Raw genomic sequence first — 24,835 nt, forward strand, 5'->3', positions numbered from 1 at the left:
TAAAAAGTTAAAATAATTTTTAAAAAATAATGTTTTGCTAGAGGGTATGTGTGTTCTCGGGGTGAGGAGAGAGACAGAAGGAAAGTGAGAAAGCACTCCCCCCACCACCACTGAGGATGGTCATCTTCCAAGAGTTTCTCCTCCATTTCTCTCTCCTTTTGGGATTTTGGCCATGCACAGCAGCCCATCATGTTTTTCAAGTCACCAGATTTGGGACTTGAACCACTCAGTCAGACATTTGGGATCTAACTACCTTAACCACCATGCCATTGGCTGGGCCCACAACCTCTTTTTTTTTTTTTTTTTGTGCGATAGGGCACATGAGACAGAAGAGATGGAGAAGGGGGAAAGTGAGAAATACTCATGGGGAGATGGCTATACCACAGTCTCTTCTCCTCCATTCTCCTCTCGTGATTTTGTGCACACATGCACACATGCCTGTCGTATTTTTTCAAGCCACTGGGTCCAGGATTCCAACCAGCATTGGTCATGTGGGATCCAGGACCTTAATCACCATGCTGCCACCTGCTGGTTCACAGCCCCCATTTATTTTTTATTTTTCTTTTGGAGAGGTTTTTGCTATAGGGAGTGTGTGCTTGCCAGAAATACAGAGAGACAGAGAGATAGAAAGCGAGAAATCAACCCCCAGAGGAGATGGCCACGCCGCAATCCCTTCTCCTCCATTCTCCTCTCAGGATCTTGGGCACGCATGCACACGCGCCCGGTGTGAGTTTAAGCCACCGGGTCCAGGACTCAAACCACGGTCGACTACATGGGAGTTCAGTGACATAGCCATTATGCTAATTGCTGGTCCCAACGGCCCTGATTTTTAACATTGCATTAATATATACAGGTCATAAGGTTTTATTTAAATTATTTGTATGTTTTAGAGTTCACACAATTCCAACCTTTTTAAAGAATCTGACCTCATTTAAGGTCCAGGACAGAACCAGAGGAAGGTATTTTCTTCTCAGGTAAGGAGGAAACCAGGTCTCACCATTCACCTGTGGTCACTCAGCTCATTCAAGGATGAACATCAAGAGTATTGGAATTTAAATTGAGTCCTAAATCCATGTTCTTTCCTAGCCAAGATGTCTGTCTTCCAGGAATTACATGATTTAAAAAATATTTTCTGGGGCCAGCAGGTAGCATGGTGGTTAAGGCACCAGACTCCTACATGACGTACAGAGGTTCGAGCCCCAAACCTGGCAGCTTGCTTTCTTTTTCTTTTTCTTCTTCTTCTTTTTTAATTATTTACTTTAATTTTATTTGTTCATTAATTTATTTTAATTTGACTAGAAAGAGATGAGAGAGAGAAAGAGAGAGAAAGAGAGAAAGAGAGAGAGAGAGAGATGTAAAGTGAGAAAGCAAGCCAGTAGGTCCGAACGGTGGTTATCCATGGGGAGTGTCCAATGCCTTAACACCCTACCACCTGTTGGTCCTGGCAGCTTGCTTTATTACTTTCCCTCTTTCTCCTTCTGTCTCTCTTGGGTGAGCAAACATGCCGTATGGCAAATTAAAAAAAAAAATTAAATGAAATAATTCTTAAAAAAATACTTCATGATCTTCAGCCTAAGTAACTTTCCCAAGAATACACACATGCATGCGTGCACACACACCCATTTTTCCTGCTCATACAGTCAACTCTTTTGTCTTGAAGATCTTCCTTGCTTTGAATCTTGATCATTTAATATGAATTATTTGGAAATCACAAAGCACTTCAAGATTTTCTCAATTAATGGGACCAGCAGTTAGCGTAATGGCTATGTTGCTGGACTCCCACATAGTCGACCGCGGTTCATGTCCCGGACCCGGTGGCTTAAAACTCACGCCAGGCACGTGTGCGTGCGTGCCCAAGATCCTGAGAGGAGAATGGAGGAGAAGGGATTGCGGCGTGGCCATTCCCCCTGGGGAGTGATTTCTTGCTTTCTGTCTCTCTGTCTCTCTCTGTCTGTCTGGCGAATGCACGTGCCCTATAGAGAAAACCTCTCAAAAAATAAAAAAAAAAGATTTTTTCAATTAAAAAATGCTCCAAGGGAGCGAATTAGGATGGAAAACAAAAGAATGTACTTTAGTGGAACAGCTGAGCACACGCAAGGGTGTTTGGGAGAGGTGCTCGCACTGGAGATAAACCTGAAGCTGACAGTCATTACATGTATCACTTAATCCCACTGATATTTATTAAATACCTACTGTGTGCCAGGTCTAATGGTGGTTGAAACATAGATTTCCAAAACGCCTTCGTTCCTCTTTTAAACTTGGCAGAATGAAAACAAATGACACATACACACACGAAAAAGAAAGTAGGTTTCTAGTTGCTTGTAAAAGCAAAATTATTATTTTCCTACACTGGGAACTTTTGGACTGAAAACCGAAGTTCGAAGTTTGGTTTAATTGCAAAGGGTTTGAACTTCTTAATGATTTAGCTGGACCACAAATGATTCCAAACTAATTCAGTCTCTCCTTTATTTTTTCCTTTTCTCATTTTTTGTCTTTAAAAAAAAAGTGAGATTTGCTGCTTTATAGGAGTATTTCTATGTCTTACACTGAAAATGGGTGAAAATATATTTAACCAGGAGAAAGTAACCTAGACAGTTCATGCTTAGTCACTTGCTTCCTTATAGAATTATTTTTCTGATTCTATTAAAGTCTGATCTTTGTTCCAATGTCTGATTTTTTTGTACAAACTAATGAACAAACAGAAAACCAAAAACATGGCACGCTGTTGTACCCAAACTTAATTTATTTAACTTTCATTAATTAAATTTTGTACTTTTGCTTTGCATAATGAGTTCGGCTCCACTAGTAATGAGGAAGTGAAAGGGTGTATGTGTGTGTGTGTGTGCGAGCTCACATGGGTGTGACTGTGCGCGGGCATGAGTGTGTGCGTGGGGGTGACATGTGGGTGTTTAATTAGTAAGCAGGGAGCCCTATGATAAACAATGCCTACTTGTAGCCTGCTCAGGAATTACGTGGGAAGTGGAAGGGCCTGGAAGAGGTGTGATGGAGTGACTCCGTGGCTGTCCAATGAAGGATCTGTTATCAGAAGGAAATGTGTACTTTTTGAGGTGAGATCAGTTCTGTGCTCTGAACCGAATGATTTTTCGTTTTTTGTTCTGATAACAAGCTGGTGGCAAGCTTCACTGAACTGAGAAATTGTAAACTCTTAGAAAAGGCTGTCTAAAGATAACAATTCAATGTTTCTCCGTAATGTATTCTGGATGAATCTGATAATTTAAAGCCCACTTCACCAAAATGGGAGTGGTGCTTGCGTCCTCTTTATCTTCAATTATGTCTAATCTGTTTCTAATTCAAACACTGTGCTGCTGTTGTCAGATCAAATATAGATTTTAAATGTTTTATGCTTCTCTGCTGGGAAGGTTTCGAATGTATGCGGGCTGTCTGTCAGGACTGTGCCGGTTGAATCTAATAAAGTTTTAGATAAATTTAAAGGAAATAAAAGAGTACTTAAAAATGAAATGATTCATGGTTCATGAGATGGAACATGTTTAATGAATGGCAGTTCGGGAAAAGTTATGGTAGAGTCTCTCTGGGTCACCTACTTCACCTCTGCACAGATCTCCTTGAATAAATGCATTGTGTCTTTCAGCTTTACAGGCAGGAGTTCTGAAACCAATTTAAGAATCAAGTCATCTTTGGACTTGATGCAAACAGGACCTCATAAACATATGGGCAGAGGGACTATCATCTGCGGTTTTTCATTCCACAGGATGACACTTCCATCACTGGGAACAGATTGGAAAACATAGTTGCAGTTTTCAATCACCGAATAGGATGCCGTTGTTACTGTTATTAGAATTCTTTTTTCTGCTCATTTACGTAGATGCACTCCAGGTATCTGAGTGCTGTAGAATATCAAAGCAGAAACATGCTCAGAGAGATATAGTATCAAGCATTCTTAGAAGTGGGAGCTGAAGGGCCAGTGTCAAGGTTATATATGGAATATAATTAGTAGAATATAGTCCACAGGGGCCGGCAGGTGGCTTGGTGGTTAAGGGCACTGGACTCCCTCATGGTCGACTATGGTTTGAGTCTTGGACCGGGCAGCTTGCTTTCTCACTTTCCCCCATCTCTAACTCTGTCCCTCTCTGGTCAAATTAAAATATATGGTTAAATAAAATAATTCTTTAATGATTTTTTTTTCTTTGCTACAGGGCGCGTGCACTTGCCAGAAAGACAGACAGAAAGTGAGGAAATCACACACACACACACACACACACACACACACACACACACACACACAGGGGGGATGGCCATGCCAGAATCCCTTCTCCTCCATTCTCCTCTCACGCGCCTGGTATGAGTTTAAACCACCAGGTCCAGGACTCGAACTGCGGTCGACTACATGGGAGTTCAGTGACATAGCCATTACACTAATTGCTGGTCTCAATAAAATAATTCTTTTTTAAAAAAATGAGGCAGGCAGGTGGCATAGTGGTTAAAGGTGCTGGACCTCCCACATCGTCAACTGTGGTTCGAGTTCCAGACCTGGCAGCTTGTTTTCTCACTTCACCACCACCACCCCCGCAGCAAAGTAAAATAAACAAATAAAATGAAGTCAAATAAAATAATTCTTTAGGAAAAAAGAATACAGTCTACAAAGTTATAGTGTAGAAAAACTACCCTGATAAAATTTCTGAGATCTCTTTCTGGGTAGGAGTTTAGAAAACTGCAGGGAAGGAATGAATGTTTTTGAGCTCAGACCAGTTCTGTCTTACATTGTTGCCGCTTTCTAGTCAGGCGTGTTTAGCTGGGGCTTAAAGGTGCAGGCACTAGAGCAATTTGTCACCATGTCAATTTGTCTTGGGTTGCTTCTAATATCTTTTGGAGTGTATCTTTTTGCTGAATTGGGATGTCTCTCCTGCCTTGGTTGTGGAACAATTGTTCTAGAGTATCTCATAAATGTTCATTTGAACTTGTGCCTAAAAGAACATGGCTTTTTTTTTTTTTTTTTTTTTTTTTTTTGGGGGGCATTAGGGCGCATGCGCTCGCCAGACAGATAGAGAGAGACAGAGAGACAGAAAGCGAGAAATCACTCCCAGGGGGAATGGTCACGCCACAATCCCTTCTCCATTCTCCTCTCGGGATCTTGGGCACGCACACACACGTGCCCGGCGTGAGTTCTAAGCCACCGGGTCCGGGACACGAACCACGGTCGACTACGTGGGAATCCAGTGGCATAGCCATTACGCTAACTGCTGGTTCTCAAAAGGAAATGGCTTTCAAGTGTTAAAACTATAATCCTCCAAGGTTCTCACCCTTCCTCTCTTACAAGTATGTTTTTAGAGACTTTTTTAGGGTGTGTGCGCTCATTGGAGAGACAGAGAAAGTGAGAAATTGCCTCCCCACCTTTCCCCTGGCCAATAGCCATGCTGCAACTCCTTTTTCATTATCCTCTTGGGATTTTGGGTACACATGCACTTGCACCTGGCAAGTTCTAAGCAGCTGGTCTGGGACTCAAACTGTGATCTGCCATGTGAGAGCCCAGTGCCTTAACCGCTATACCACTTGTTGCCCTCCTCACAAGTTTATTCTAAGAGCAACAATATTTCTTCTGGAGTAAGACTTTAGCATGTTTTCTTTTTTGAAATTATTTATTTATTTTATTTTATGTATTTATGTATGTATGTATTTTTTTAGAGAGATTTTTGCTATAGGGCGTGTGTGCTCCCCAGAGAGACAGTGATAGAAAGTGAGAAATCACCACGCTAGGGGGAGGGGGAGTGCTGGGGGGGTGGGATGGCCATGCTGCAATCCCTTTTCTTCCATTCTCCTCTCAGGATCTTGGGCACACATGCCTGGTGTGAGTTTGAACTGCCTGGTCCAGGACCTCGAACCATAGTTCATTACGTAGGAGTTTAGTGATATAACCATTATGCCATCTGCTGGGCCCATGCATTTATTTTTATTTTTTTTTAACTTTGTTATAGGGCATGTATGCTCATCAGAGAGAAACAGAGAGAGACAGAGAGAGGGAGAGAGAGAAAGGGAAAGTGAGAAAGCAAGTCTCCAGGTCAGGGACTAGAACTATGGTTGGCCATGTGAGAGTTCAATACCCTAACCACCACACCATCTGCTGGCCCTGGGATTAAGCTGATTTCTAGAAGGGAAAAAAAAAAAAATCAAACTACTGATCTCTTATCTTACTTTTGCTCAAACCATTTACGAACAAAAGTATCATTGACAAGTCTGAGAAAAAGGCATTTCCTTCCTGGATGACCTCCATGGCATCTTTCTGTTCTTTGACATTTTAAGGTCAAATTTCTATAAACAAGCAATATTTTTTCTTACTCAAACTCTGTAGGGATTCAAGAAGAATCTCTCCCTCTATTTGTAGTGGCATTTTTTTTTTTAGTTTCTTTCTGACTAGTGTGTGTGCTCTAGCTACCTCAAGATGTGCAAGGGTATGCCGTGAAGAAACGATTTTGTGTTTCTGAAAAGAATATGTTAGGTCTCCCCTCTGGGCATGGTTTATATGCCTTTGTAACTGGCGTTGCCACTGACATTCCAAACAGAAAGAGAAAGTCCAAGTGTGGGCCCGGGCAGGGGACCTGCCTATGGGCACAGGGCTGGCTCTCCAGAGAGGGTTTGGGCTGCTTGGGGGTCAGTGGGACCTTCAGTCAAGAAAGGCTGTGAGGGTCCCACGTGAGCTTAGGTTGCACTGTCTCTCCACAACTCACTTCTAAACTCCTTTCTCAGTTTTGGCCCCAGCACAAGTTCTGTTTTATGCAAGAAAGTGAATCTGGCTTATTTCCCTAAGGATTAACCCTAACTCTTCTAACTCACTCCTGCTGGATCTGCCTGGTCTTAATTTCTGTTCTTAGAGAGTATATCATGTATTTCCTTTGAAAATGAGAGTCCTTTTTCTCCCAAGTATTTCTTTATTTCTCTTTCTTTCTTTCTTTCTTTCTTTCTTTCTTTCTTTCTTTCTTTCTTTCTTTCTTCCTTTCTTCCTTCCTTCCTTCCTTCCTTCCTTCCTTCTTTTCTTTTCTTTTCTTTTCTTTTCTTTTCTTTTCTTTTCTTTTCTTTTCTTTTCTTTTCTTTTCTTTTCTTTTCTTTTCTTTTCTTTTCTTTTCTTTTCTTTTCTTTTCTTTTCTTTCTTTCTTTCTTTCTTTCTTTCTTTCATTTCCGGAGGGCATATGCATTTACCAGAGGGAGGAAGACAGATAGACGGACAGAGAGAGACAGAGACAGACAGACAGACAGATGGAGAACCTCCAATAGGGTAGGTCATGCAGCAATCCTTTTCCTTCCCCCCCTTCAGGATTTTGGACACACATGCACACTCATGCACCCAGTATGCCTCTCAAGCCACTAGAGCCAGGATTCAAACCTCGGTTAGCCGTGGGGCATTGGCTCCCTGTACCTAGTGCTTAGCTTCTGCACTGCAGGGCCGACTCTCTCTCTCTCTGAATTAATGAATTCATTTTAAAATTTATTTATTTCATGAATGAGAGACAGACAGGCACCCCAATAGGGTCTTCATACAGCAACTCATCCCTGTCTTCAGCCTGCTCCCAATCATGGGACGTGTGTCACTGGTTTCTGGCAGAGCGGGTTCTCTCAGTACTCACCTGGAACCTTTGTAGCACATTGTTACCACCACGTCACCATTCAGGCCCTACCGTATACTTGTTTTTCTTTTCTCTTTTCTTTTCTTTTCTTCTCTCTTTTTTTTTTTTAGATTTTTTTGCTATAGGGTGTGTGTGCTCGCCAGAAAGGCAGAGGGAGACAGAGAGACAGAAAGTGAGAAATCACCCCCCCAGGGGGGATGGTCACGCCACCATCCCTTCTCCTCCATTCTCCTTTCGGGATCTTGGGCACACACGCACACGCGCCCGGTGTGAGTTTAAACCACTGGGTCCAGGACTCGAACAGTGGTCGACTACATGGGAGTCCAGTGATATAGCCATTATGTCAACTGCTGGTCCCCGTTTATTTCTTTTAAAATTTTTTTAAAAAGAAGAAATAGAAAAAGAAAAAGAAGCCATTAATGAAAATGAAAATCTTGGCCTCTAATTCTAAAGTTGTCATTTTTGGAAGTTTATGTGGTTGAAAACTTTCTCTTAAAATGTAATCATTGTATAAATATTAGCTGTAGAAAGAAGGGTTAAAATAGTATTGTTTTACTATTTTTCAAGTCTGAGTAAGCTTTCTTCTTAATTGCTAGAGAGCATGTGTGCTTGAGAGAGAGCTAGATGGAGAGAGAGACAGAGAGAGAGAGAGAGCCCAGTGAGTTTAGTCACACTGCAATCTCCTTCTTCCATTTCTCCATCCTTCAGGATCTGGGGCACACATGTGCAGCACAGTGTGTTTATCCAGCCGCTGGGGCTGAGACTTGAACTGTGGTCAGCTATGAGGGATCCAGTTCTTAAACACTGCAATACAGGCTTGGCCCATGGATAAGCTTCATATGAAAGGGAAACAGAAAGAAAGGCAAAGAGAAAGATATAGCACAGGGTTTCTGTCTGCGAGGGTCCATTCCTGTTACACACTTTGCCCCAGAAGGAGAAGGGAGTGAGGAAGCCAGTAGAAGAATGTCAGGGAAATCAAGGGCAAGAGGAGTGAGTGAGCCCCGTGTGGAAAACATTGCCCAGATGTCAGGAAATGTCACACCAGCATCTGCAAGTCAAAGGCATGTGTTCAGGGAATTGTCAGGCGTCTGACATTAATTGATGCCCCCGAAGCACAACAAGGAGGAAATATACATTACAGTGAGATTTTTTTTGTTGTTGAAAAAGTAGATTATGCACTGATAAGCCATTTACACTTCCCCCCAAACAAGAGTTAATTTGGGGATGCAGGATGGCTGCTTTAGAGTTTAATGAAATGACACTCAAAAGTAGAAATATGGCTGTTCTTCGAGAAAAGGCAAAATGGGAGGAAAAGGCTAAATTGGCCAGAAGACTGAGAGGAGGAAAGAGAATTAGAGGGCTGGATAAAAGAAATGGTTGTAATGTTTTCTGATTACAGGCTAATGGAGGAAGTACACACACACACACTGACACATACACACACACACATTGTATAACGATGATAAGGTCTGTTATTTATGAAAAGACACAGAAAATGATTTTTGCAGAATATTAAAAAAATCCTACATGATAAGATAGCATCTATATTCTCTGGTATTGCTAAAAATATATTGCAGAATCTAGTGAAGAAGCACAGGGATGAAAGCAGGAGTCCTAGTTTATAAAAGGAACTACTTGATGGTTGCCCTCTGCACTACAGGGTTGCATGGAAAGGGGACATTTTGATTCATCATCAGCTCCTTGTGTTGGGTTTCCACAAGTATCACCCTTAGGCCAGCATTTCTCTAACTCTTTACTTCAGTGAAAGGAATCTGACCAGGGGTTGGCAGTCACACACTATGCATCCGATAGGAATCTAGTATCAGACCGGGCTCTGTGTCTGACACATAGTTTGTGATGTAATCTCTCTCTTTAAAGAATTCCCAGGCTGCATGTTGGTGCAGAAATAAAATACCGTGCTCTGTGAGGCTGACCCACATGGGAAGGTTCTCGCTTCTCCTCTGGAGACCTCCCCGAGTATAACAGACATGTAAGTTCCCATGATCTGGCTGACTGGAGCCAGACGTGGATTGTGGTGTCAAGACCCTGTTGGGGATGCTGTCTCTCTCTCTCTCAGTTTCTCTTGCTTATGCAAGAAATAATTGAATAAACTTTAAAAAAAATATTTTTTTAAAAGTTTTTTGCCATAGGGTGTGTGCACTTGTTTGAGACAAAGAGAGAGAGTAAGACGGAAAGTGAGAAATCACCCCTGGTGGGATGGCCATGCCACGATCCATTCTTTTCCATTCTTCTCCTGAGATTTTGGCCATGCACGTCCATGTGCCTGGCATGATTTTGAAGCTGCCAGGTCTGGGACTCGAACTGCCATTGCCTCAACCATAAGAATAACCTGCTGTTCCTGAATAGTGCCAGGCTGCTGCATGTTTCTGTGAGGTTTTTCCAGGCTGCTCCCCGTTTTGTGAATGCATTTTTCTGACTTTGTCCACCAAGCAAACACTGTAAGATTCAGTTCAGCTGCCATTTCCTCCAAGAAGCCCTCTTAGTAACCATCACACAGTAAAGCTGATTGTCCTTTTAGATATGCTCTCGCCCCCAACTGGCTTCCTCTGGCTAGATTCCAAGTTCTTTGAGAGCAAGGATTGTTCCAACTCGTCTCTTTAATTCTTGTCTGTTGAATGAATGAAATAATAAGCATTAATTGTGAAGAAAATCTTGTTTCAGTTGAGTCAATTGGATATTGGGATCCCGAAGAGCTACCTTACTTCTGGATGTTGGGATCCCGAAGAGCTATCTTACTTCTGGATGTTGGGATCCCGAAGAGCTACCTTACTTCTTTTCGAAGTGAGCTCGGCTGCCTCTGGAATGTCAGAGAGGCGTGAGATGAGAAGAACTGGGTGTTAACCTTCCTCAGGCCCTCACGCCGTAAGACTTCATGTGTGCAAAGTGTAAAGGCTGCAAGGAGGACCTGAAGAGAAAGTCTAATCAAACCATATCTCAGACAAATTTAGAGAATATTCAGGTTTTTCTTTTAGAAAAATGTTTATCAATTTTTCCAAGTTCACTTAGTAGTTTTTACAATCATTTTATGATCATTTCACTAATAAGATCACCCCTAAGAAGCGAAAGAGACTCATATATACTTTCTTAAATGAAAAGTACTTACCTATGATACTACCTATTTTTTTCCAGCATTACTTTTAGCATCGAAGAAATCTGTTAAAGTGTTTTCTCATATTTAGTTCTTCCTCTTCCCCACATCCTTCACTCTAAAAAAAAGAGAGAGTTACAATAGTCCAAAGGAAAGATTGGATGGGCACACAGGTAAGCAGGACACTCTGTGAGGGTGACCCACAGGGGAAGGTTCTGTGTTTGCACCTGGAGACCTCCATGAGTTCTCTGGTATGTGCGTGCTCATGATTCAGGGCTGGCTAAGGCTGGGAATGGAGTGTGGCATCAAGACCTTTATGAGAATGGGCTCTCTCTCTCTCTTTCTCTCAGTCTCTCTTGATCATAGAAGAAATAAATAAATAAACTTAAAGAAAAGAACAGCAGTTGGAAGAAGCACCCAGAGGCATGGTCTTATTGATGGAAATAACCAACTCTGCAGAAATAATAATTTGTTGCAGAAAACAGACCACAGATAAATGAAGCACCACTCGGAGAGCAGAACTCAAGTTGATTACACTGGAGGATCCAGAGAGAGTAGGAGAATTCAAGTTTATCATGCCAGTGGACCCAGAGGAGCTCATTCTCAAAAGTCTGGGCTTGGATTTACAGAAGTTACAGGGGTTATGTAGTCTAGGTCCCTAATGCTGCAGACAAAGGAAACCTGAAAAGTCACAAAACAGTTAAGCTGCAATCTAGCTTGTAACATTTCCCAGCGGGCAATTAACCAAGTTGGAACAGAAATATTTCCTATTTACAAGCAGCTTTTAGCAAATAGGATCCATATCAATGAATGCGGTTTACTTCTAAGCATGAATGTGTGTGACTTAGGCCCAGAGAAAAGGCAAACGTGTCTTTCTCGAGGTGATCAGGAGCAGGGGTTCCTTTTATTTTATTTTGAGAATGACAGACAAGGTTTGGAATTTAGTGAAAAGAGCTTTCTATTGGTCTGGCCCAAAAAGGCAGGACATCTGGGAGGGCAGGTGGGGGCTTGTAGGCCATAGGTGGGTTTCACAATTCTCAGGTTGGTGACTGGAAAGGGAGGTCCGTGTTTCAGGAAGGCATCAGCAAAGAGTGTACTGAAACAGAGATAAAAGAGCTTGCATACATCACAAGATAGTCCCAGGGACAGAAAGGCCCTTGTTATCAATGAGTCGAAATGGTCTCTTAATGATTGTGGATGTGATTCATTCATCGCAAAGATACTATGCCAGGGACAGGACAAGAGTCCTATCACTTGGGCCAAAATGATGCGTTAAAGTTTGTGGGCATGGCTCACCCCTGGCCCTGTGGAGGGGATTTTGGAAATAGGAAAAAGTCTGGATGAGACTCTAGTCACCTCAGAGATCATACAAATAAAGGCAAACAGATAAATTTCAAAAGATGCCCATTTCCCCCTTCATTGGTTTTAGTACAGTTCTAGATTGGAGCACAAGGTACGCCCCATTGAGTTCAGGGCAGCTTTCCCTGAACTGTATGTCAGTGACTATTAGTTCTCAAGATGTTGAACAAGGGTTTGGGTGAAAAGTTTTGCAAAGGGACTTTCTTCAAAATACATATTAGCACAGCAGGAGCTCTGAGAAGTCTTGCTTTTAAAACTGTTTAATTGTATGGGACCCAGAGCTTCCCAATATTTATTTAATTACAAAATCCTTTAGTATGGATTAACCTATAAACTTGCTGCAGAAACACATTGTTTGGTTTAAAAGTAGGAAGTAAAAATAGTCTGATTGGGTCAGCTGGTTACATGGTGGTTAAGGCTGGATCCCGCATGAATGACTGCAGCTGAGCAGTTTGTGTCTGAGACCTGGTGGCTTTGGAAACACTCTGGGCGTGTGTGTGTGCATGTCCAAAATTCTGAGAGGAGAAGGGAGGAGAAGGGATTGTGGTCTGGCCATCCCCCTTGGGGGAGTATGTTCTCACTTCCTCTCTCTGTCTTTCTCTGTCTCTCTGTCTCTCTCTCTCTCTCTCTGGCAAGCACATGTGCCCTCTAGCAAATTAAAAGTGTACATGTTTTATGTAGTAAAGATTATTCTGAGGTAGTAGAGTTTATCCGAAACAATCTGAAAGACAATGTCTGAAAATTTAAAAAATGCTCTCAATAACTCATAAAGTATACATTATATTGTACAGCAGTATTGTAGAATGTTGTATATTAAAACCATCAGGTTGTGTACCATTACTTATAATCCTCTGATCACATATGTATACATTTTACATTATATCTGCAAAATGCCTCTTATTATAAATATTATGCTATAACCCTTACTACAAAAGGGCTTCATGAAATAAGAAAGTAACAGCCTTCCATAATGAGATTACCAGGGCAAAAGAATGATTAGAAACGAGAGCATCAAGACCCGTAGATGTTGCAGAGGTTATGTTGCTGGCCGGCTGCAGTTTGAGTCCTGGACCCAGTGGCTTGAAAATCATGCTGGTGTGTGTGTGTGTGTGTGGGTGCCCAAGATCCCAGGAGGAGAATGGAGGAGAAGGGATTGCAGCAAGGCCATCTCCTCTGAGGTGTGAGTTCTCACTTTCCCTCTCATGGTCTCTGCGCTCTCTCTCTTTCTCTCCCCCTCTCTCTTTGGCAAGCACATGTGCCCTAAGGCAGAAACCTCTTAAAATAAAAATAAGAGCATCACAGAATTTAGAAATGAAAGGAATTTTAGCAATAATTTAAACTCTGAACACTCACTTTAGAGAAAAGAAAAATGACAATTCTTTGAAAAGAAAAATGACAATTATTTCTGAAGAACTCAAGGAGAACGATAGGGGGCAAAAGTGTAGAAAACATGGGGAACTTTCGGCACATTTTCACTTACGCTATGGGTAGGAAGAAATAGTCAAGTGCTTTGGGAAGATGATGAGGTTCGAATCTTATAAGAAGGAAGTTGAAATACAAGATGGTCGGCATACTTGTCTGGGTTAATAACTGGTGTGAGAAATACTAGCCAGTGACAGCAGCGCAAGACGATCCTAAGCAGACAAATGAATTGGGGCACAGAGAGCGTCCCGAAGCCAAGATATTTCGAGACTGTGACTTGTATGGTGGGTCTTTGAAAAGTTAATGGAGAATGTGTATTATCAAAAAAGCTATGCATGAGGAACCAGCAGTTAGCGTAATAGCTATGTCATTGGACTCCCATGTAGTCGACGCGGTTTGTGTCCTGGACCTGGTGGCTTAAAACTGACGCTGGGCACGTGTGCGTGCGTGCCCAAGATCCCGAGAGGAGAATGGAGGAGAAGGGATTGCGGTGTGGCTATCCCCACTGGGGGGGGGGTGATTTCTCTCTTTCTGTCTCTCTGTCTCTCTCTGTCTTTCTGGTGAGCACATGCGCTCTATAGCAAAAACCTCCCCCCCCCAAAAAAAATTTAAAATATTAAAAAAATTTTAAAAAGGTATGCATGGATTTTAAATCATTTTTGCACCAAAATAACTTGATACTTGAATTCTATTTTTTTTGAAATTCCCTTGTACTTAACCAATTTCTTGTAAGTACTAACTTCCTAAAGAGAACACTGTCTTTCTGCAAACAGCATTGCCCTTTCTGAGCCCCCTGGGGCCTGTCTCAGTCATGTGAATGCTCCACAGAGTGTGTGTCCTCCAGGGCCATGGGTAATTGATTCAGAAGGGGACACTGGCCCAACTTCAATCTCCTCTTCTCTCTGGGATATCTGTAAACTGCAGCTGTGTGTCTGGAATAGCTATACCCTGCCAGCTGTCATGTTCCTCCTTTCCTCAGAGGAAGCTTCATTTTGCCAGGTAAGCGCAAGATCTCACGGAAAACACTAGGCCGTTAGCCCACGAGGTCAGGCTTCTGACAGACTGGGTGGCGCACTTGTCATTTGCCACAAGTATCTTAAAAGTCTCCATCAGAGAGTGAGTGGGGCACATCTGCTGAATTCGGAGGTGGTTTTATATAAGGCGCACACGTTAGTGCTCTAAAGCTGTCAAGGTAGGATGATCTTGCCGCGTCCTCCAAAGCAGCTCTTTCTGGTGATTTTTAAATGGAAGAGTGTTGAGTTCTGAAATGAGAAGCAATCCCAGAAGAGCTCATGAAACACCCAGTGCGTGGCTCTGTCTTGCACGAGCTGAACCCTTGACATGCCCGGCGTTATGGCAATTGCGGTGAACATTGGTGTGCGCTCATTATGCACGCGTCCAATTCCCTTTAACCCCTTTTACTTAGTTTTAAATAGTAATGAAAAAGTGAATTGCTGAAAAAAGTGACATTTTCTTTTTTCAAGTTTGCTATAGGGCATATGTACTTGCCAGAGAAAGACAAGAGAGAGAGAAAGCAAGAAAGCACTTTTTTGGAGGATGACCATGCTTCAATCTCTTCTCCTCCACTCTCCTTTTGGGATTCTGGGCACTCACACACATGTGCCCAGTGTGTTTTTCAAGCCACTGGGTCTAGGACTTGAACCATGTAGTTGGCCATGTCGGACCCAGCTGCCCCAACCACCACACCAAAAGAGACATTTATTGATGAGACTTCTTAGGTATATTTGTAAACGAGTTTATGTGCAGGCAGAACAGCTATTAAAATGTAAAGAATACGGCCCAGGTGATGGCATAATGGTTATATCAGTGACTCTAGCATGGCCAACCGTGGTCCGCATCCCAGACCTAGTGGCTTGAAACTCATGCCAAGCATGTGTGTGTGCATGCCAAAAATCCTGAGAGGAGAATGGAGTAGAAGGAATTGCGGTGTGGCCATCTCCACTGGGGGGTGATTTCTCACTTTCTGTCTTTCTGTCTGTCCGGCAAATGCATGTGCCCTATAGCAAAAATCTCCTTAAAAAGAAAATAAATCAAATGTAAAGAATAAAGCCACATGCATCCCTTTACTGCAGACTCGGAGGATGCAGTACATGTTATCCAGTGTTGTGACCCAGTAGCAGGACACATGGGTTTGGAAACCAAGAGAAAGAAACAGGAGTGGGCTCACGTACTACCACTCCCAGATACCCGCTCAGGTATCAGTGTTTCTTGCACTTGCAGTTCTGGGCTCTACTGCTTGTAATTCCAGCTTGCAAATAAGACAATACTTCTTCCAGGGCACACTTAAAGGATCCCCAGGGCACTTTTAGCTCTCTGTGGCAAGGGACCAGCAGGCAAGAAGTGGTGTTGTTTTCTTGACAGGGACAATTGGCCCAGGTCATCAGGAGGTCACCCAGGCACTGTTGCACCTGGGGGTGCAGGTGGACACCTCTGGCACCCAGGTGGTCCACTGGGCAGCTCTTGGAACTCTCTTCCCACTTTTGATGGTGAATGGACAAGTGCAAACTGGATCTGGATCTGTAGGTACCCCTCGATTTTTTTCCTGTTATTACCAAAGTACTGTCATTGAGGTGAACAGGAGTGAGTTGGGAATATTGTAAGTGACACAAGGCAACATTATTTGGGGGAAATATGCCCAAGTTACCAACAATCCTGAAAACAATGGATGCATAAATGCTGTCTTACTGGTTTGATAGCCATTTCTTTCATACAAGTAACACCTTGTAAATTTTGAGGATGACACACCAATCTGGAAAACCAAGACTATGATGTTTCTGAATACTACCACACAGTCTTGCATGTCTGCAGTCATGAAAAGATTTTTTTTTAAAAAGACTTATTTATTTATTTAATTCCATTCACTATTTTTTTTTTTTTTTAATTTTACCAGAAAGAGACAAAGAAAAAGGGAAAGTGAGAAAGCAAGCCGCCACGTCTGGGACTCAAACCATGTTGGCCATGTGGGAATCCAGCGCCTTTAACCACCACACCACCTGCTGGGCACCAAAAGATTAACAAATTATACAAAAACATTAAAGTGGCCCAGTTTTACAAATTAAGAAAATAATAATATCTTTAGCTGTTACTGTTCTTTCTTGTATTCAAATTGTGTCAACTGTGATCAGTGGGAGCCTATTCCAGTTAGCTCCTGAGTCCTCACACCAGCAGCCTTTGCTAGCTTCCTGATTTTCAGGTATGACCAGATGTTTTGTTTATCAACAGTGTGGGCTCAGGCTTATTTGGATATTGTTTTATGTTGTCAGGTACTTGACTTAACCCTGGCAAGTGTAGGTTGACAAGGTAAATGGCTCTAACTTCCAGCTCAGGCTGTAAGAGGAACTGTGGATTCAGCAGGATTTCCAATTGCTCTGCTCATTGGTGAAGGGAAAACAGGTGCCCTCAATTAAGGGAAGTGCGATTACCCCATCACAGCCTTGAGCTGCACTAAGGCAATAGACTGCGTGGCAAATTACACATGTCGGGCAGGGGGTCAAATCGTTATAAATGTGGACACAGAAGCATTGATCACTGATATGATTGAAGAAGGCATTTGGAAGCAGACAGTTCAGGTTTGCTTCAATACTCCGAATCTGTAGGTTCAGTTCCAAAAGGGCCCAAGACACAATCAGGGATTATTCCATCTGTGAACTGTACAGTATTACAAATGGAGAGTTCAGACTTGGCTTAACTCTTGACAACTTTGCAAAATAAGCGCAGGTTCATTACAATAACCGTGTTCAGGCTGTGTGTGAGTGTGGCGCCTGCTGGAACAGTAGCGAAGATGACTGAGAAAAATACAAATGTGTGTGGTCAAGAGCCTGTGTTTACACTGCACTTTCTGGCCATATTGGAGATCCTCGTCCCCAAAGGAGAGATTCCATTGCATGTAGGCTCTTGGGCTGCTTTTCAAGCTCGCTCCTGTCATCCACATTATTCCTGCTTGCTCCTGTCATTCATCATTAGGGTATAGCTATTCCAATGAGTGTGTAGGGGCCGAGTAGTGGTGCCAATGGTGGTACAGCTGGGCCTGCATGGGGAGGCTCCTGAGTGCACTGGGCATGCATATGTGTGTCCGCGATTCGGCAGGCTGAGACTGTGGGTGAACCACAGCATGGAGACACTATTGTTCTTCTCTCTTACTGAGTGGCATGTATGAGTGTGTATGAGCACGTGTGTCTCTCTTCCATAGAAAGAGGTGGATAAGCATATTTTTTAAATGAATGGTTATAAAGACTAAGTGTAAGTGTTAGAGGCCCACGGGTGAGGCAAAGACAAGTCACAGTTGCAGATGGATGGCCTCTTCGACTGTCTGAAGCATAACAGCTGGTAGTCTTTCATTCACTCACCCTTGTTTTTCCTCCAGAGAAGGCTTTATCTCCATTCAGTAGCTATTCTTCAATGGAATGCCCTGGGTGACTTCTGTGTTAGTCTGAGAATTTAGTCTTCCACATCTTTTTTTTTTAATTTAACTTTATTTATTATTATTATTATTATTATTTTGTTTTAATTTGACCAGAAGAAGACAGAGAGAGAAAAAAAATGAAAAAGCAAGCTGCCAGGTCTGAGACTCAAACTGTGATCAGCCACGTGGGAGTCCAGTGTCTTATTTATTTATTTTTTTGAAGAAGTTTTTGCTATAGGGTGCATGCGCTTTCCAGAAAGACAGAGAGAAACAGAGAGACCAAAAGTGAGAAGTCACCCCCTAGGGGGTATGGCCATGCTGCAATCCCTTCTTCTCCATTCTCCTCTCAGGATCTTGGGTATGCATGCATACGTACCCGGCGTGAGTTTAAGCCACAGGGTCCAGGACTTGAACCGCAGTTGACTACATGGGAGTCCAGAGACATAGCCATTACACCAACTGCTGGAACCCTAGAGTCCAGTGTCTTTAACCACCACACCACTTGCTAGCCCCTCTAATCTTCCACATCTAAATGCCAGGTGAATGTCAGCTGTTCAGGACTGTAGGGGAAATCATGTGAAATAGGAACTTCACAGCGGTGTAGAAGCCTGCGCGGAGGTAGAAAAGGCCTGACACTTCTCTTCCCACCCCCATGGGCTTATCCTCCACTCAGCTCGTCAGCTGCCCCGGACTTGGACTTGAGTCAGGAGCAAGTGAGGTGAAAAAGCAGGGACTGTGGCAGTAGCTAGGACCAGTGTCTGCAACAACGGTGGTGGATTGCAGTTAGAGTCAGTGGTTTCTTTTTCTTTCTTTCTTTCCTTTTCTTTCTTTCCTTCTTTTTCTTTCTCTTTCTTTTTTCTTTCTTTCTTTCTTTCTTTCTTTCTTTCTTTCTTTCTTTCTTTCTTTCTTTCTTTCTTTCTTTCTTTCTTTCTTTCTTTCTTTCTTTCTTTCCTTCTTTCTTTCTTTTTCTTTCTTTGTCTCCTTCTTTCTTTCTCTTTCTTCTTTCTTTCTCTTTCTTTCTTTCCTTTCTTTCTCTTTCTCCTTTCTTTTCTTTCCTCTCTCTCTCTCTCTCTGTCATAGGGTACTTATGCTAACTGAAAAGAAACAGATAGAGAGAAAACAAGAAATTGCTCTTCTCCCCCAGGGGGAATGACCATGCCACAATCCCTTCTCCTCCATTCACCTCCTGGGATTTTGGGTACACACATATATGCAACAGGTGTGATTTTTCAAGCTATCAGATCCAGGACTTGAACTGCAGGTGGTCATGTTGGAGGCCAGTATCTTAACCACCATGCCACCTGCTGGCGCTGGGGCAGCAGATTTTAACTGTGACCAGGGAACTTCGTTTCTATGTTCTTGCCAATTATGTGAATTTTTTTCTGCAGCTATCCCCAGGGAGTCAGTGAGCTACCAAGATATTCTTCCAATATGTTATTTTTAAAATTATTTATTATTATTACTTTAAATTTGACCAGAGAGAGAGAGAGCTTGAGAGAGGGAGAAAGGGGAAGTGAGAAAGCAAGCCACCAGGTTTGGGACTTGAACCGCAGTCAGCTATGTGGGAGTCCAGCACCCTAATCACCACACCGCCTACCAGCGCCTCTTCCAGCATATTTTTATTTTCCTTCAATCAGTCAGAATCAAGTGAGTGGTTTGAAATCAAGAACCTGGACCAGTACAGGAAGTGATCTCTTTCCGTATAAACCTTCATGTGCCTCCCAAACATCTACTGTACAAATAGATAATGAGCTGGACCTGGTCGTGAGCCACGTTTGCCTTGGAGATGTGTGGGCAGAGCACTTGATATCGGCCTCTGCACTCCTTGCTCCAGCTGCTGTGGGCTGTGTGGAACTGTCCCGCAGGAGCTGTCACTGTGTCTGCTTTCTGAGGAACGGCTCTGCCTCAAGCGGACACTCTTCTCAGAAAAGCATTCATCCTGCCAAAGAGTTTGAAGAGCACCTCTTGTCACCTCAGCATGAGGGAATGAAGATCGCAGCACAGAGAACAGCGACCCAGAGAGCTCATGTGACAATGACAGAAAGCTCAGCCTTAGAGCAGCAGCCAGCATTTCGCCAAGTCCTGCGAAGGGGAACAGATGTTTCCACAGACAGGGACCGAAAAAGACTCAGCACTTGATGTCTGTTCCTTGAGTGACTGCACGCACAAAGCCCAAGGCCTTGTGCAAATCCTCTCACCCAGGGAGTGAACATCTGTGCCCAGCTGGTATGGAGTCAGAACAAGCAGGATCTCAGCAGAACAGAACTCTCCTTTATTCCTGGTTAAGTGTCACCACTGATTCCTCACCACTGAGGATGCACTGCAGAATGCAGCCTGGGACAGTACGAAATAAGATAGTCTCTCAAATCTTTCTGAGTTTTTTTTTTTCTTAGAATTATTTAATTTAATTTATTATCATTATTGTTATAAAATTTTTTATAGGGCAGGTGAACTCACCAGAAAGAGACAGAGAGAGTGAGAAAGTGAGAAAGCAAGTCTTCAGGTCCAGGACTTGAACCACAGCCAGCCAAGTGAGAATTTAGCACCCTAACCACTGCACCACCTGCTGCTCTCTCAGGCCTTTTTAATTTTTTCTTTTAATGTTTTAAATTTTTAAAGATTTTTGCTATAGGGCATGTGTGCTAGCTGAAGAGGAAAGAGACAGAGTCAGTGAGAGGAAAAGTGAGAACTCACCTCCGCAGGAAGGATGGCCACACCTCAATCCCTTCTCCTCCACTCTCCTCCTGGGATTTTTTTTTTTTTTTGGAGAGGTTTTTTTCACTATAGGGCGCGTGCGCTCGCCAGACAGAGAGAGACATAGAGACAGAAAGCGAGAAATCACCCCCCAGAGGGGATGGTCACGCCGCAATCCCTTCTCCTCCATTCTCCTCTCGGGATCTTGGACACGCATGCACATGCGCCCGGCGTGAGTTTTAAGCCACCGGGTCCGGGATGTGAACCATGGTCGACTACGTGGGAGTCCGGCGACATAGCCATTACGCTAACTGCTGGTTCCCTCTTCCTGGGATTTTGTGCATGCATGCACACATACCTGGTGTGATATTCAAGTCTCCAGATCTGGGATTCGAGCTATGGTTGGACACGTGGGAGTCTAGTGCCTTAACCGCTTTGCCAGCTCCAGATAGATTTGAATGAATAATAGGAAACCCAACTGGTGTCTGTGCAGAATTGCTTGGTTGCTGTGTGCGAAAATCCCCATACACCTGCTGTCAGAAGAATGTTGAGTGTGGGGGACCAGCAGTTAGCGTAATGGCTATGTTGCTGGATTCCCATGTAGTTGATCACGGTTTGTGTCCTGGACCTGGTGGCTTAAAACTTACGCTGGACACATGTGCGTGCATGCCCAAGACCCCGAGAGGAGAACAGAGGAGAAGGGATTGTGGCGTGGCCATCCCCCCTGGGGGGTGATTTCTCGCTTTCTGTCTCTCTGTCTGTCTGGCGAGTGCACGCGCCGTAGAGCAAAACAAACAAACAAACAAAAAAAAAACCCCAAAAAACAAAAAAAACCTCTCCAAAAAAGAGAAGAATGTTGAGTGTGTAAAAGTGGGTTTTCTGTATCTCCAAGGAGTATTTTGAGTAGATACAAACACAAACAGAAGACTATAATGAACCCCCATGTACCCAAAGTAAATTCAAACAACCATGAACTCCCAGCCAATCCTGCCCCATCTTCACTCCCATCCACTTGCTTCCCCATCTGTATTATTTTGAAGCAAAATCTGAACATTATATCTTTTTATAAAATAGAACCCCCTGATTTTAAAAAAAATGTTTATTATTATTTTTTAGGCAGAAATGAGTTTATTGCATTAGAAAACATTACAGAAATTCACCCATACTAGATGCAGTTAACAGTTTGACTTCAAGGACATAAAGGAATCTCAGCTGCACAAGCTTTAATTCCTAGAAGTGGGAGACAGTCTTGTCTCTCCTTGTCTGTGCCTTTACACCCATGACTGCTGTGCAAGGTCCTCTGCACAATACAGCACACAATCATTTTCCACTCTGCTTGCCTGTGCATGCTCACATGGAGTTGGCTGGGCACACTGAGCATGCCTCCGAGGCTTGGAGGTAGACAGAGAGACGTGAGAGGAGGGAGCAGAGGGGTCCTTGCCTGAGCCGGGAATTGCCGTAGTTAATGATAGCAAGGCTAGCATAAGGAGGGAGGGCTTGCCTTCCCGCAGAGCTCTGGGAAGACTGTGGGGAGAGGTGGAGGTCTCTCCACCTCTTCCCACAAACCTGAGGGCAGGGACATTGTCATGGATGGCTGCTGATCATGAAGGGGGCTGTTTAAGAACCTGAGAGACTGATTCTCTCAGGAGAGCCACTGGGCTAACTTCTCAGAATAGCCCTGTGTCTGAGGGTGACTGCCAGGAAGAGCAAAGCCAGCTGAGCCTGAGCATGGGGGGTGGACCGAAGAGGAGCTGTGATGCCTAGCACCCTCTCAAGAGAGGTGAGCACTCCAGGCTGGGCGGGTCATGTCAGGCAATCTAGAAAAAGGCAAGAGCGCCGGCAGGAGTGGAGCTATGGCCCTGACTGACCTGCTGCTTCCCTGTCAGAAACCTGGTGTCTGAAAGCTGTTTTCCTTGTGCCCATCATCAAACAACAGGCCCTGCTCTAACCGATCGCGGCCACGTGCACCAGTGTTTGTGGGGTCTGGAGAAGAATGAACACTGCTCACTTGCTTGGCCTCCAATCTTTTTTTTTTTGGAGAGATTTTTGCTATAGGGCACATGCGCTCACCAGACAGACAAAGAGAGACAGAGAGACAGAAAGCGAGAAATCACCCCCCAGGGGGGATGGTCACGCCGCAATCCCTTCTCCTCCATACTCCTCTTGGGATCTTGGGCACGCACGCACACGCGCCCGGCATCAGTTTTAAGCCACCAGGTCCGGGATGCGAACCGCGGTCGACTATGTGGGAGTCCAGCGACATAGCCATTATGCTAACTGCTGGTTCCCCTTGGCCTCCAATCTTCAAGTTCCAAAATATCACTTGACAACCCAGCTGGACACAGTCCTGGCCAGGTCACAGGCAAACAAGAATGCAGAACGACATCTTTTCCTCTAGCCAAAGTCCCGATGATGCCAACTGCTATGGCTAACGGCAGGCAGCAGGGGTTGGGGCCAGGGCTGAGCAGCTGCTTTTTGGAGAGGAAAGGCCGCACACATGCCAGACTCCTGAGGAGACTATAATTCAAGTCTGAGAAGAGGCCAGGAGGTGTGGCAGGAGGGTCCAGGGAAGCAGAGCTGAGACGTAGGCCCCGGCAGCTCTGAGTCCCTTCTCCACATAAACTAACAAATGGGGGTGGGGAGGGCACATGAAGACAGAGTATCTGCTAGCTTCTCTAGATCAGAGGCTTCCAGACTGTTCTCTGCCTATAAACATAGCATCAAAGCAGGCAAGTGCCCACTCACACTCAAACATGCTTCCTTCAAGTCCGAATGGCAACAGAAAGTGTGTGCCTTCAAGAATTTAGAATAAAGTGAAAGTCCTTATCAGAAACAGCTCTAAATTTTCCTGCCACCTTGATTCTGCATTGTTATTCTTTCTCCATCAGGGACATTTCCTTAGAGCAGGAATCACGTCCCCCTGGCCCCCAGCCAAATATTGCATATTGGTGTGGGTGGGTGGGTGGAGCAGCTGCAGTCTTACACCATTATGAGCAGACCAAAGGCCTGGGTCTCTGCCACATCAGTCTGAACCTTCAACAACTATGGTAGGTGTGCTGAGCTGAGGAAGAGCAACCTCATGGGATACAAGGCAGGTTTTCCAAAATCAGTGGTAGAGGGTCGGCAATCAATCTAGGTGGAAGGAGAAATGGCTTTATCCTCCTTTCTCTGCCTGATACCTGGGTCATTCTTCCTTGATCCTGAGGCCCTGGCTGTTCTGCTCCAGCTCTGTGGCCTTGCTTGGGGAAAGGAAGAGAAGATGAGAGAGGTCGGGGCTACAGAATTCACTGAGGCTGGGTAGTCGTCCTGAAACTGGTCCCAATTGCACCAACTCCTTTGGATCATTAACACTAGACTAACTGCTTCCAGGTCATGGAGGCTGTAAAGCTCATCTGGGTTGCACAAGTGGTGGCAACCACAAATGGTGCCTCTTGCATTCTGTTTAAACAATGCCATCCTTTACTTCAGTGTGTAGGACACTTAAAAGTGAACTTGCAGACAAGACTGGCTTAATAAATTAGTGTCATACCCTTAGAAGGGGTGGCACTTTGTTCTGTTTCTTAGCGGCATTATCCTGCATGCAGCCTGGCGTCTCCTTCCCTGGGGAGTTTAAAAAGCCATGCCCTGGTTGTTAGCTTTGATGTAAAATTATAAAATAGAAGGCTGGTAGGGTTTGTTTTCTTTAAAAAGGAAAAGCAGGGGTGGGAGGGGTGGGGGGGGCAGGGCGATCCAGTGCAGTTCTGTTACTGCTGGACTTTGGGTCTGCGCGCAGAGTTCCCTACAGGAAGCTGGATCTGAATGGAGTCCAGAAAGAGCCAAAAAGAGTCTGTCAAGGGCATGGAGAGGACTTCAGAGGGCAGGTCAGTGATGTCAGAAGGAATGGTCCACGGGGTCAGGAACTGTGCCACTTGCTGAAGGTGTTACAGTTGTGTTCAAAGAGGTTGTAGGCCTCATCTCGGAACCGAGACTCCCCCAGGGAGGACAGATAGGAAGAAGGATTTCTTCTGTGACTTCTGTGTTCCCTACAGAGTCAGGAGGTCCAAACAATGTCCCTCCCGGGGAGATCGCTGAGATATGGCCACTGCCGAAGAACTCATCCTTGCGCACAGCTATGGAGGTGTACCTGATGCCTTCCAGTTGCTTCCCCAGCACGAGGGGGCTGAGCCACCGAGCCAGGCCCTCAGACAGGTGGCACCCATTGAGCTTCACGGAATTGAGATTCAGTGGCTCCAT

The 24,835-nt window shown here is 44.1% G+C and overlaps 2 pseudogenes; one reads left to right on the top strand and one right to left on the bottom strand.

The window, feature by feature from the left end:
- LOC102499459 (enolase-like) overlaps window positions 1-20,047 on the top strand; it is a 74,184-nt pseudogene extending 54,137 nt beyond the window's left edge.
- Window positions 20,048-24,345: 4,298 nt separating this feature from the next.
- LOC102499885 (desumoylating isopeptidase 1 pseudogene) lies at window positions 24,346-24,835 on the bottom strand (annotated as a pseudogene).

This window comes from Tupaia chinensis, unplaced genomic scaffold (assembly GCF_000334495.1).
Source record: "Tupaia chinensis unplaced genomic scaffold, TupChi_1.0 Scaffold000314_1, whole genome shotgun sequence".
NCBI classification, from domain to species: Eukaryota; Metazoa; Chordata; class Mammalia; order Scandentia; family Tupaiidae; genus Tupaia; species Tupaia belangeri.